The sequence below is a fragment of the Plectropomus leopardus genome, chromosome 3, assembly GCF_026936395.1.
Source record: "Plectropomus leopardus strain MGB_pleo_1.0 chromosome 3, ASM2693639v1, whole genome shotgun sequence".
NCBI classification, from domain to species: Eukaryota; Metazoa; Chordata; class Actinopteri; order Perciformes; family Serranidae; genus Plectropomus; species Plectropomus leopardus.
The window spans coordinates 29,184,070-29,196,960 of record NC_142178.1 but is presented as its reverse complement, the minus strand read 5'-3'; the positions used below and the strand labels follow the sequence as shown (position 1 = coordinate 29,196,960).

General features: G+C 39.6%; 1 long non-coding RNA gene across 2 annotated transcripts in view; it reads left to right on the top strand.

Moving 5' to 3' along the window:
* The window catches only part of LOC148190018 (uncharacterized), a 132,902-nt gene extending 124,207 nt beyond the window's left edge, over nucleotides 1-8,695 (top strand). For both annotated transcript variants that reach the window (XR_015776295.1, XR_015776296.1), the window contains 2 exons: nucleotides 594-722; nucleotides 8,143-8,695. This is a non-coding gene — a long non-coding RNA (uncharacterized LOC148190018). The remainder of the gene's footprint in view (nucleotides 1-593; nucleotides 723-8,142) is intronic.
* The last annotated feature ends 4,196 nt before the right edge of the window (nucleotides 8,696-12,891 follow it).

Sequence of the window (12,891 nt, the reverse complement as noted above, 5' to 3'; positions counted from 1 at the left end):
ACAAATTTCTGCTGAGGTGGACAACAAAGTCATTCAGCCTGTCTGTCTGCCTTTCTTTCTGTATTTCTGTCTTTCTGTCTTTATGGTTGACAATTTGTGTAGCTGTGTCTCTTTGCAGTTTCAGTGCATCTCTTTGTGATCTTTTTGAGTTTCTTCCTGATGGGTATATGTTCATTTGAGTAACATGTTGCAGGTGAAGGCCAGGGGAGGCCCCTGAAAATTTGGGTGCCTGTGCTGTGCCTGCTAGGCCCATTAAGTAATTCATACATGCAGCAATTTCAACCAGGTCATAGAGCTAACATTAGCTTAAAAAGCTAGCTGCACGTGATAGAACTGCCATCATTTTAGCAACATCTTTGGTTACCAGCTAGAAATAAGAAGGCTGCTCTTGTCTGCTTGACGCCTGCAACTCTCGAGCCCTGTCTGTCTCGATAAAACATCTTTACTCAGATCTACAGGGATGGGGTAAATGTGAGAGCCTGTAGCTGGTAATAAAGCAGCCAGCATGTTGTGCGGCATGTTTTTGAAAAGACTGCTCGATACTGTCAGCTCACTCACTCGTTTTATCTCTCGCTCTCTCTCTCTCTCTGCAGCCCTCCCACTCGAGAAAGCGTGTGTGGAGCCGAGGCACATTTTTGGTGCGGCTGCAAGATTCCAGAGGCGGCCGAGCACAGCTCCAGCTGTGCCAGAGTACCATCAGAGGGAGGAACAAAAAGCTCAAGGTCTTCACTGACTTTCATATCTGTCTCTGTGCCCCTCCTGTTTTATCATTCCTCCACCCTACTACTTTTTTTTCAGTCAAAGCATCTCTCACACTGTCACACAGACACATGTTTTTTTGTTTTCTGTCTTTTTGACCTTTATTTTTATTTCTCTTGTAGTCCTGTATGTTTTCCACTTCTTTGTCTCTCTCTGTCCCACCTCTCTCCACCCCTCCCTTTTCTCTCCTTCTATCTCTTCACTTTATCTTTTTTGTTTTTCCGGTTTCTCTGACCACTGGCACAGAAATGCTGCTTGCGGCTCAGCAGACCCGTTTGGATGTAGTCCTGCGGTGCATGTTAAGGCAGCAGTATTTCCCATCAGCCCCAAAGGGCCTTTTTTTCTCTTCCTCTCTGTGTGTCTGTCCTCGCCTTCTGTTGTCCTCACAGTACCACTGCCACCATGTCCAGCAGCCTTTCCTCTCCATTCGCCTCCATTGCCCATCCCGCAGAGGGCTTTTCAGGGCTCCCATAAATCATTTCTCCCTCACAGACTAGTTGTGAGTTCGGGCCAGTTCACTTAAATGAATAATTAGGCCCCCCTCCACCGCCACCACCACCTCCACCACCATCGCCTAATTAAGAGCTCAACCATAAAGAATTATGGTGGTTTGCAACCCACATTTGGGATCTTTTTAAAAAAAAAAACATTCATATGAATGCCAGGCAAATTCAAAAAGTCATTAGCATTTTTTTCTCTGTGACGCCGTAGGTGATCGCACAGTTGTCATTAAGAGAGCTGAGTGTGAAAAAAAAGTTGCCTTACTATGTTTAAAGGGATTTTGTCAGAGTACTGCAGGTGTGCAGAACAGTGTGAGGGATCTGGAGTTAGTCTCAGATACCGTTAAACGCATGTTGAATATAAAGCCTACCCATGCCCAGAGGTGAAGACATTCTGAGCTGAATTATTTGATAATTTATTACCAGGCTTAATTAAATGTGGCCCCCTGGTACTATTGGCGACGCTTTAGCTAAACAAGTTTGCATCCAGGCAAACTAATATAAAGTAAGCACCGTTTAGACCTCCAGTAAGCCAAAATTGAAGAATCTGTTTTTTTGAAATTCATTCGTAATGCTGCTAATTAATACCCTATTATATGCTTTGTTGGCCCTTTTGATGTGGTCATATTAGTAATACAATGTCAAATGGAAAGCAGTGCTCTTGATGTTTGCTCATTGGGATTATAAAATGATTGACACAGATTGAAGCCTTTATCTACAAACCGGGACAAACAGAATTTGGAGCCTGACATTAAATGGCACACAGTTGTAAATAAATGCCTGTCATGGCCAAAGAAGGAATTAGATTAAATAGCACTTTTAGACTCACAGAGACATTTTCCTTTCCCTTTCAGCTCCATTGTTGTATTGTGTAGCCGGGGCCGCCGGCAGCAGTCGTGACACTAATTTCCACAATAATTGAAAAACAAACAGGAGGAAAAAAAAATGTTGAAAAAACAATTTGTTGTGCTGCAAAGTTAAATGAACAGGTTGTACGACTGATTTAATGAACTCGCTGCGTTACAAGTTTGTATTGCAGAGACGCTTGTTGCATTTCTAAAAACATATCCATCAAAGTCTGTAAATGGTTCACGTTTTTATCAGTGTCCTTCACACATTATTGTGATAATTATTTTATTCATTCTCTACCATCCTTTTTGACTCTTAGCTTGCGGCACTTTATGGATACTAATATAGGGAATGAGGAACAGTAATTACAGAACAATGCTATCATCCGAAATTGTAGTTGTAGTTATGTTTTCACTTTAGATAAGAAAATGGAAAGAGAATAGAGGGAAAGCACCTTTACAGAGTAATTGCACGGTTTTCATAAATTGGGTGGCATTGATGTATTTTTAGTGCGAGATCTTCAACCCACATGAAGAGCTCCAATGTGGAGTGGATCTCTGTGGGTGTTTTTGGACCAAACTGTTCTGTACAGTCCCTGAGCAGAGGCATCTCATCCCTACTCATGATATTTTGACGATTGGGCAGAAGCCCCCGGCGTCATTATAATGACACTCACCATTTGGACATTATCTTTTGATTCACTATGGATGCAAAATGAAGTTTTTATGTGAGTGGCAATGATGTGATCCATGCTGGTACTGCAGGTTGTATGAAGGCTTTCTCTTTTATCTGATCTGTTCAACAAGAAAAGCAAAGGCATAGAAACTCCAGCAACACCACACCCTGATGAAGGTCACAAGCCGAAATGCGTTGATCTTTTAATAAAGTTCCTCTATATAATACAAGTGTTGCTGGAGTTTCGGTGCCTTTGATTCATCTCACCTCTTCATGCACCTTGGAAGTAGGTGAAGTTGCTTCAGAAACCCTCACCCTGATACAGCAATAAAAGCATTAAGGCAGGTTCAAATCACCTCCACACAACTTCCACTGAAATGCAGCAGTGCCAAATGTCAACCCAAATGTCAGAATAAATGTTGATATAGTACGTTTCTGTTACAGAAGCACAGATATGTTTGATTTGTACGTTATTATGTAGTGTGTGTGTGGTAACTTTGTTTCTTAATGTTTCAGCAACTCTGTGGTTAAGCTACGGATAGCTTTAGGCACAAAATCTGAGTTATGGTAAGGAAAAGATCATGTTTTGATTCAAAATACTGATTTTTCAGTGGCACATACCTAGCTGGAAAAGCAATGTCTCCGTAAGAAGCAATCACTTCTTGTACCACTATTTCTGCAGAAAATGCAGTGATGGCTTTGTAAAAAAACAGACACCTTTAGTGTCACTATCTCGGCAGGCTGCTCAAAAACAAGTATGTTTGTAGGCACTTAAACTGAAAAACTTTCACATTTGTTGGCTTGAAACCCACACAAAGTGATAGGTTGCTTAAAAACACATCTGTTGACTAAAAGGCTGCTGGAAACAAAACAAGGGGTCACTTAAAAACACCCACATTTGAAAAAAAAACCATGGTTGGTGATTAAAAAGGTGTTGAAAATGTTGCAATGATTTTCTAATAAACAACTGGTTTTGTTTGTTGGTCTCAAACAGTGGTCTATGGGTGACATGCCGTCCACCATGGTGGATGTCTGGGTGAATGTCAGCTCATATACTGCGTTACTTTAGAATCGTGATAAGACCTGTATGAAATATACAAACTTAACGTATCCATGGTTTGCAGAAACATACAATGCCGACATCATCTCCTGGCAACTGTGCAGCAGATGTATCGCCAGGACAACACATGCCGTCTGCACTGGTGTGGCTCTACATGTGCTTTAGCAGTGAGAGAGTAGCGAACCGTAGTTGAGCATCATCAGGTGATATTCAGAAAGTTAGGAATTGAGAAGTTGCCACCACTCGGTGACTGACTGTTCTCGAACTAAACTCGAGTGCTGGAAATAATGATAGTGCTATACCATCGCCTTTCTATAGGGAAACTGCTGGCAGCTCACTTCAGCCTGTCATCCCTCAAGGTGCTGATGTACTTGGTGCTGGGGCGCAAAATGCACAGAGTCCATGCTGTTGATCAAAACAGGGTGAAAAGGGTTCACTGAAATCTCACAAAATTTAGCTCGTATATGAAGATGTTGATGTACATGGACATTTCACAGCAGAGTGCAAGCTCATGTGGATTAGAACAAACAGTGCCGATGTGAAATAGAGGATCATTGATTACCGGGTGTTTCTGTAATCTGTAGTTTTATACGGCCCGAAATAAACTGTAAATTGCTGCCTATGTAACAGCTGACAGTAAACATTAGAGCAGCTATGTGTTTTACCTGCTCGCTTCAACTGCACATAAACACCCACTGTAACAAAACATGTAACACCACATGTTTTTATTTGCCAGAAAAGAAGCAAACTATCTTTCAGTACATTGACGTGACATCAAACACAAGCCAGCAGTCAGCTAAGAAAGTCACTACAGTGATCCTTACAGTGCATAGGGAAACATGCATGCACTGTGAGACTGGCTCTTTTTGCAAGACACTGACAATCCCCCTGCCAATACTAATGGCTCCAGTGGGGTTATAATTTCAATGGACCACAGAGACTGCCAGCACTTAGCGGACGACCACATCATTAGAGACGAAATGCCCCTTTAACAATGTCCCATATAATAAAAAGGAATTCAGAATAGCAGACCATCAACAGAGCTATAATTAAAAGGGAGACAGCCACTGCTATACGCTCAGCATACAGACATAACAGGCTGTCTTTATTTATATGCAAACTATTCAAAATAGCATAAAAAATAAGCTCAGAATGAATCGCTGGATCCAGACTGGTGCTACACATTTTTAACAAGTGTAAACAGACATGGCAATAATCAATAATGCTGATCACATTATTATTTACACTAGAAGTCTATGTGCATCTGCCCTGATCTCCTCCTAAGGTCATTTTTCCCCTTTGTTTGATTCTTCTGTTATTCATTCATGCTTATTGTTTCTTGTTTTATTTTGTTATTCAACTCTCTCATTTCAGATCACTTCCTGCACTTGTGTTTTCTCATCATTTTTGCTTCTCTGCCTCACGCTGATGAGTTTCACCTGTCTGTCACTAGTTCTGCAGTCTACTCGCCTGTTCTCACTCCCCCAATTAATGTTCTGTACTTTCTGGTTCCTTTGTTGTTTTTCAGTTTGTCTTCAGGTTTAGTTCTGTTACCTGTTTTCCCGTGCTTTCCTGCTTTCATCTGCCTAATTTTAGAAACTGTGAGCTTTTCTTTTTTTTTTTTTTTTGCTTTTTAAACCTTTTTATTTGTCCTGCTGCTGCTCATCTGTTGTCTGCATCGGGGGCCAATCTTGCTACTTGCTTCCCAAGACTCGACACTTTACTTCAAACGCAGACTTTACTTCAAATACATTACAGAAAATATTCCAGACACTACAAATCAATGATAAATCAAATCAATAAATCAAATATAGAACAATACATGTCATTTATATTATTTAATGTATATTTTAATTTCTGTTTGACTAAAACTCTATATGCTCCACACAGGTCTATTTCACACTCTGTCATAATACATCTTTAAATGCTTCTTGAGAGTCTACACAGGCCAATCGGTTAAACTTTGTTAACTAACTCTGTCCTTTAGAAACGTTTGCTGTACTTTTACACAGTCTAAAAACACACGAGTATCTACATGTCACAGTAAAAAGCTATAAACTAATAGCATTTAAACTGCTGGGGATAATCTGCCATAAACAAACATTAACCATATAGCTGGGATCAATTTAAAGAGGTTCAGTTACTGAAATTCCCTCCCCTGCTAAGGTCAGAAACTCGTTATCTTTAAATTGCATCTCATAGGCTACCCCTACATCTATCAAATAAAAAAAACAACATGCATTTCTATATCATTTCACCCATATTTGTCCATTTTTAAAGTAAGATACGTGTTATATAAGACACGTTCAATAACACATTAACATTAACACATTCAATTTGTATGGGAAACTAATGGCTATATTTACCATGACTAAAATTAGTCTTAGCACAGCAAACTTTAGGGCTGCATTTCAAATAAGAGACAACATGACAGAATCTTCTGAAAAAAATTTAAAAAGTGCCTCTCTTAGAGAAACTGTAAAATGAAGATTTGAGCAGCCGCTTTTCTCTTGGTTTATTTTTTCATTTCTTTCTCCTTTTTTTTCAGAGAGAGAAATGAGCCTGTAACTTCCCTGCTAGTAGTTTGCCACTAACTCCATTCAAGACAAGATTTATTCTCATGCACGCGTGTGGTGCCCACTATTGAGGCCGGAACGAAAGCTTGCTTTGCTTTAATAATGTTCACGGTGGTGAAATCTGATTCACAGCTGTAAGTCGATCCAAACATGGTCAAGGTTTGTAGTGCTAGTCGCAGACAGAGTCTACAGCTGCAGCGATGAAAAAAACTCAGTGATGATTATAGTTTATTTTCATTAATTTAATTTGGTAATGTGTCCAAATACAGCCGTAATTCGATTTGGATCCAGGCTGTGGTCTGCCGTTTGGTAATGCCTGAGGCTTACAGTTACTACATTCATATTAACCTGCTGAACTCTGCCACTTATGCATATTCCAACCTTGCATTTAAATTCAGATTTGCAAGATACAAATATGTATTCAGTAATTTTGTTCCCCGGCACTTTCTCAACACTATGCTGTCATGTTAATCACACATATGCAACCTTATTCCATAAAAGTTAGGACTTAAACCTGTGTTCAATTAACCCTTTGGAACCTGAGCAAATTGGTTTGATTTCTTCCAAAAACATGGGAAAAGCAACTGGCAACTTAACAAGACATGGCTCAAAAATTAACAAGAAAGTAGTAGATGGTTACAGAAAATCATATGAAAATAAGTAAAAACAAAAAAAAAAAAAAAAAAGGAAAATTAAAAGTTATAAAACAAAAACAAACAATAGAATGACCTGGTAAAAGTGGAGAAAATTATATATGTGTGTGTGTGTATATGTATATGTTTTTGCTCTGCAATATAATTTAAAATTTATCATTTTAATTATAAATATCATTCTCTGGACATTTTCCCTTATTTATTTATTTATTTATTTATTTAGATCATGTTCTAATAGTAATCCCCTCTTTGTAAAAAAAAAAAAAAAAAAAATTTCAGGTCATTTTCCCGTCACCTTTTACCAATTTGTCACAGTTTGTGGGACGTTTCTTCTTGCAAAGTTGGTCAATGCCCTTTTTACTCCACTTTATTTTTTTTAAAGAAACCAAACCAATTAGCTCGGGTTTCAAAGGGCTGAAAACAGTACAGAGACAAGATATCTGATGTTAAAACTGATAAACTTACTTTTTTGTTGTTGTTATTGTTGTTTGTTTGTTTTGTAAATATATTCTTGTTCTGAATTTGATGCCTCCACCATATTCCAAAAAAGTCTGGGACAGAGGCATGTTTACATCACCTTTCTGTAACAACACTAAGTAAGTGTTTGGGAACTAAAGACACAAATTGCTGTGGTTTTGAAAGTGAAATTCCTTCCTATTCTTGCTTGATTTCAGTTGCTCAGTCAAACTCAGAATGAGTGTATATATTTACAAAAAATATGTAACATTAATCAGTTTTAACATCACATATCTTGTCTTTGCACTGCATTTTATTTAACATTTGTCAAAAAAGATTTGCAAATCACATTTTGTTTTTATTTACGTTTTACACCCAGCTTTTTTGGAATTGGGGATGTACTATAAAAGAGTCTATTAACCCTTTATGGATCACCACTGCTCTTAAAGCTAATGCTGAAAATGTTCTCATGCTCCCATCATGCAGTACTGCTACAGCATAAAGAATGTACACTACTTGTAAAGATAATGTTGAGATTGCCAAAAGGCAAAAAACATTGCGCGTATGTGTTTCTGAGCACCATTTCTTTGACCGCCATGTATTTCTTCCTGCAGGCAGAGAAGCGACAGAGCTGAACATGGTGGAGTCCAAGATGAGGCAGTATGAAGAAGGAGTGAAAGGTTGGCCGATGAGCAGAACATAGAGAAGAAATAGGAGTGAAAAACTGCAGAGAAAAGTGAGATTGCTCCGCTAGGTAAGTGCTTGAGCCCCCCCGGGCGAGAACTGAACTTGAACTGTGCAGGAGACTGAGACGACTGAGTAGGAACGATTGAGCCAAGTAGAGAGCGGGGAGGACAGACTGTGCAGTGCTGTATATTACTTCAGTGGAACAATTACAGTGGGTTTTTGGAGCGTCGTACACGTGTTTCTGCCGCTTGTGTATGCGTACATTTGTAACTGCAGATGACCTTGGTGATCAGCAGCTGTCAGCACCAGCTCCTGACATGTGGCAAACGATACTTAAGATCATAAAGTCAGACAAGGGGACACGAAGGCAACTTAGGTATGAAATCAGACAATCAATGAGCCAGAGAATCGGCTGACCTTTCCTTTTCCTTTTCCTACCATCATTTGTCTGGCGTCTAATAGAAACTGCGCCATGGAAGATTTAACAGTGATATGTGGATGGCCCTCATTACAGGCTCTTACACAGGCTAACGCGCTGCTGAAGACGTCCACTTGAGCTTGTGTGTATCACCTGTGGCTCCTACCATGGAAATACTTCAATAATCAGTGTGTAGGATTTCGGGAGATATATCAGCAGAACAGGAATATAAGATGAGAAGTAAGTTTTCTTTAGTGTATATTCAGCTGAAAATAACAGGTTTCCCACAGATCCTTAAAAAGTCTTAAAAGTTATTACATTCATTAATCAAAATTATTATTAATAAATACACTAAATTATTCAAAAAATGAATTACTGGCTGTACTTCCACATTTTCATAATGTCCCCCCACCCACCGCTACAGTGGAGACAAAGAATAAAGATGTAGACCAAGAGAGTTACCTGCCCCTCTCTGTCTCTCTCAAACTCTAAAGGGTAAAACTAGGCAGCAGAAATCGAATATAAATCAAGATAATGTCACTGCACTGCCTATTTCTTGTCTAAATTGTTTTCAGTAACATATTTTTATGCCCTGTTTAGCTATAATAGTGAGTTTGTTCAGAGGAAGTGGTCTTCATATGACTTCCTGCCCAGTGAAAACAGTAGCCGAAAAATTGGAGATCAAACACCACCGATAAAATATAAACCAAGATTCTGTTACTGCATTCTATTTCTCTCCCAAAATGTTTTCAGAAAGATATTTTAACTAACTGTAATATGAGATGTATTGTTTTTTTTATTGCGTCCAATGGACAAGTGCCACTACTTCACCCCGGAGCATTTATTGGTCTGCTGTGGTGTATTGCATTGTGGTAGTTGATTTTCTACCTTCCTGTATCTCTATTTCTCTGTTCATGTAGCACCAATTTCTTCCTACTGCATAGACGGTTTTATGTGAGGACTCTCCTTAAATCAGTGAAATACTTTTAGATCTTAAGTTATCAGAGAAAAAGGTGAGCACAGATTGGCCAGTGTTCGGCTATTGGCCTGTCTCCAACATGCCAAATAGTGTCAGAGAATCACTGATTTGTAACGTGAAACTACTTTATTCAGTGTTTTTAGCACGTATAATCACCTGGTTTGTTTGTTATGGAGTGGAAGAGACCTCTGTGGATCAATGTGCTTCTGCCAAAAACCACCTGAACAATGAACACTAAAGGATTCTAAACCTGGAGAAGCTTAAGCACGTTGCAATCTGCAACCCTCACCACTAGACGCCACTAAATCCCCCTAAATCCTCCTACACTCTGGACTTTTAAGTATGAAACTGAAGGCTAACCATCACAATACTGTATTTTCTAGCCTTTGCTTGCAATTAGGGAATTTGTAGTTAATTGTATACCCAAACAAGAGTTCATATCTCTGTGGCATCAGTGCCAGGATACTCAGTTTTTGGCTTGTGGAAAGCAATTGAAAGATTTCCTGCAGACTTGCTCACACACACATTTGCAGTTATACAGACACAATAACACACATAAACAATTGGATCCACATGCGGTCCCATTGCACATATGATTTAATCAAACCACTATTTCCTTTCAACATTTCAAATTCATCATCTCCCCCCCAAACACAGATATGGAAATCTTTGGGAGAAATTAGCCCTTGTTGCTAGGCTCCCAAGTGCTCTTCATCATTTTCAAGATTTTACTAGCTCGCCTCATTTTCATTTGCAATGAAGTGCTATTCCCACAATTGTGAGCATGACTCAGAAATTCTCAGATTTCTCCACCCACAGGAGCTATACAACATCACAGCTGATACACACAGGAGACATTAGTTTTGGAGAGCGAGCGCATGATGAAAGAGACAACCTGCTGGCGGGAGGAAGTTGGCCCACCTTGGATAATAGCAGCAGATTGAATCGCCATACTTGGTCAGCCTCTCAGCCATCTGCTGGTACCATGGGAGTCTGGTGTATAGACCCCCCACTGTACCCGCCCCAGCCCAGGCCTGGCCTGGACTCTGTTCAGGTGGCTGCTACATATGCTGTCATCTCTGAACCAGTGCCCAATTAAGCTTCATCTGATGTGTTTACTGCCTGAAACAAAGCACAGTTTGATTCTCAGTTGTAGAGCAATGCAGTTTGAACCAAACCAGGAATTTGAAGGGAAATTGAGGGAGAAGAACGAGATTGAAAGTTTGCTTATACAAGTAGTATGAGATTGGACTCTGAGATGATACATATGAGGCCTGTGAGGGGTCACACGTGACTCTAGAGCTGTGTGTACCATTGGTTTGGCTTGTGACTCTTAAAAGTAAATCCTCTGCTCAGAGAGACCCCTTGTCTCTTGCTGCATGCATCTAGGAGTTGCAAGCAGTGCACCAGAAAATGGATGTTTCCCTCTCTGTAAATTTTAGTGGTTTTCACTATCCAGTATTTCATTATGAGAATTGTTGAAAAGACCATAGCAAAGATTTTACAAGGTACAAGGTTGATTCATTACTCATTTTTTTAAATAGTTTAAAAAATTAAATTAAAATGTGTCCTTGCTCCTGCTACATCTTTTAGAGTTGAAAGAGGAGCTGATGAGTCTCACAGCCCGGAGAATGAAGCTGCTTCGTAGTCTGATGGTTCAGCAGAGGATACTTTGTATCTTTTCCCAGATTGCAACAGGGTGAACAGACTGTGACTGGGGTTGCTGCTGTCTTTCAGTATCCTTTGGGCTCTGTGCAGACACCTCACTTCACCGAGGTCACTGATGCTCTGTAGATGGGAACCAGTGATGTTCTGGGCAGTTTTAATCACCCGCTCTAGAGCCTTCCTGTCTCTGGCCGTGCACAAACCATGCCAGTTTGTAATGTTTCGAGTCAGTTTGCTTTCTATTGCTTCTCTGTAGAAGTTAACCAGGATCTTGCTCTGGAATTTCGCCTTCCTAAGATTCGGTAGAAAGTAGAGCCTTTGCAGTGCTTTTTTTAACCTGGGTGGTGATGTGTAATGACCAAGATGGGTTCTCACTGATAGTTATTCCAAGGTACCTATAGTGACAAATACTGAGGTTGTGATTTCTCTACGTGGTTTGTTTTGGATTGCATATTCTTTTGCCTGTTTGGTTCGGTTAAAAACAATGGACATTAGGTCACGATTCGACCACTGGAGCATATCCAGACAATGTTCAAGAAGTTACTACATCCAAATTATTGAAAATAAAAACTTAACAAAAAAAAAAAAATCACATTAAATGTAGACAGAAAGGCAGATCTTTAAAAAGTATTTCATGCACAGTTCATATCAAAGCAAAAAGTTAAACTACGCAGTGCTGATAAAAATATTGTCGTGTGGTGAACATGCTGAAATATTGCTGTATTATTTAATTTGTGTAGAAGCTGAAGCTTTGGGGCACATTGACCGGAGGATCTGTGTTGTTCGCCTGTTGTCGGGTATGTTTTGCGAGTGTATATTTTCGATATGTTGTAAAATGTCCCCCCTTTCTGCTAATGTGCTTCATGAAAACGGAGCTGAAGTTTGAGGGCATATTGAACGGAGGATCTGTGTTGTTCGCCTGATGTCAGTTGCCAGAATAAACGTAGACTGCCTCCAAAGATATCCTTGTCGCTTCATCATCCAAACACAACACAGACATCACTAACCACCACTGGTTACATATATACCAAAATTCTGTTACTGTATTACCTATTTCTTGCGCTAAATATTTTAAGAAACATATTAGTGCACTTTTCGGCCATAAAACGAGAGTTTGTGAGCAAGAAGTGGGCACTTTACTCTTTCCCGTATAGTAGAAACGGAGGCTGCTAAAATTAAGATCGAACGGTAAAACAAGATTCTGTTGGTGCGTTGCTGATTTCTTGCCTCAAATGTTTTCAGGAGCATATTTTAGCTTACTGTTTAACTGTAACACGAGGTTGTTTGTTACCAACCGGCTGCCACATTGTTTTTTGAGGGGTACTCATATTACAGCAGTGCAATCTTTTAGTTGTGGGTTTTCTACCTCTTGAGCAAAAGCAAATGCCAGAAACCTTTTCCTTTTCCTCTGTTTTCTCTGGTCATTTAGCACCAATTTCAAAAGTATTTACGTCTCTCTAGTGCATAGACAGCTCAGTTTTGTAAACAGAACATCTCTCCAGCAGTGAAATACATCTTCAACTTTTCATTTAGCACCACAGTGAGGTTGATATTTTTGGTTTAAAAGTGAATGCTCCAACAACCGCTGGATGGATTGCCTTAACATTTAGTACA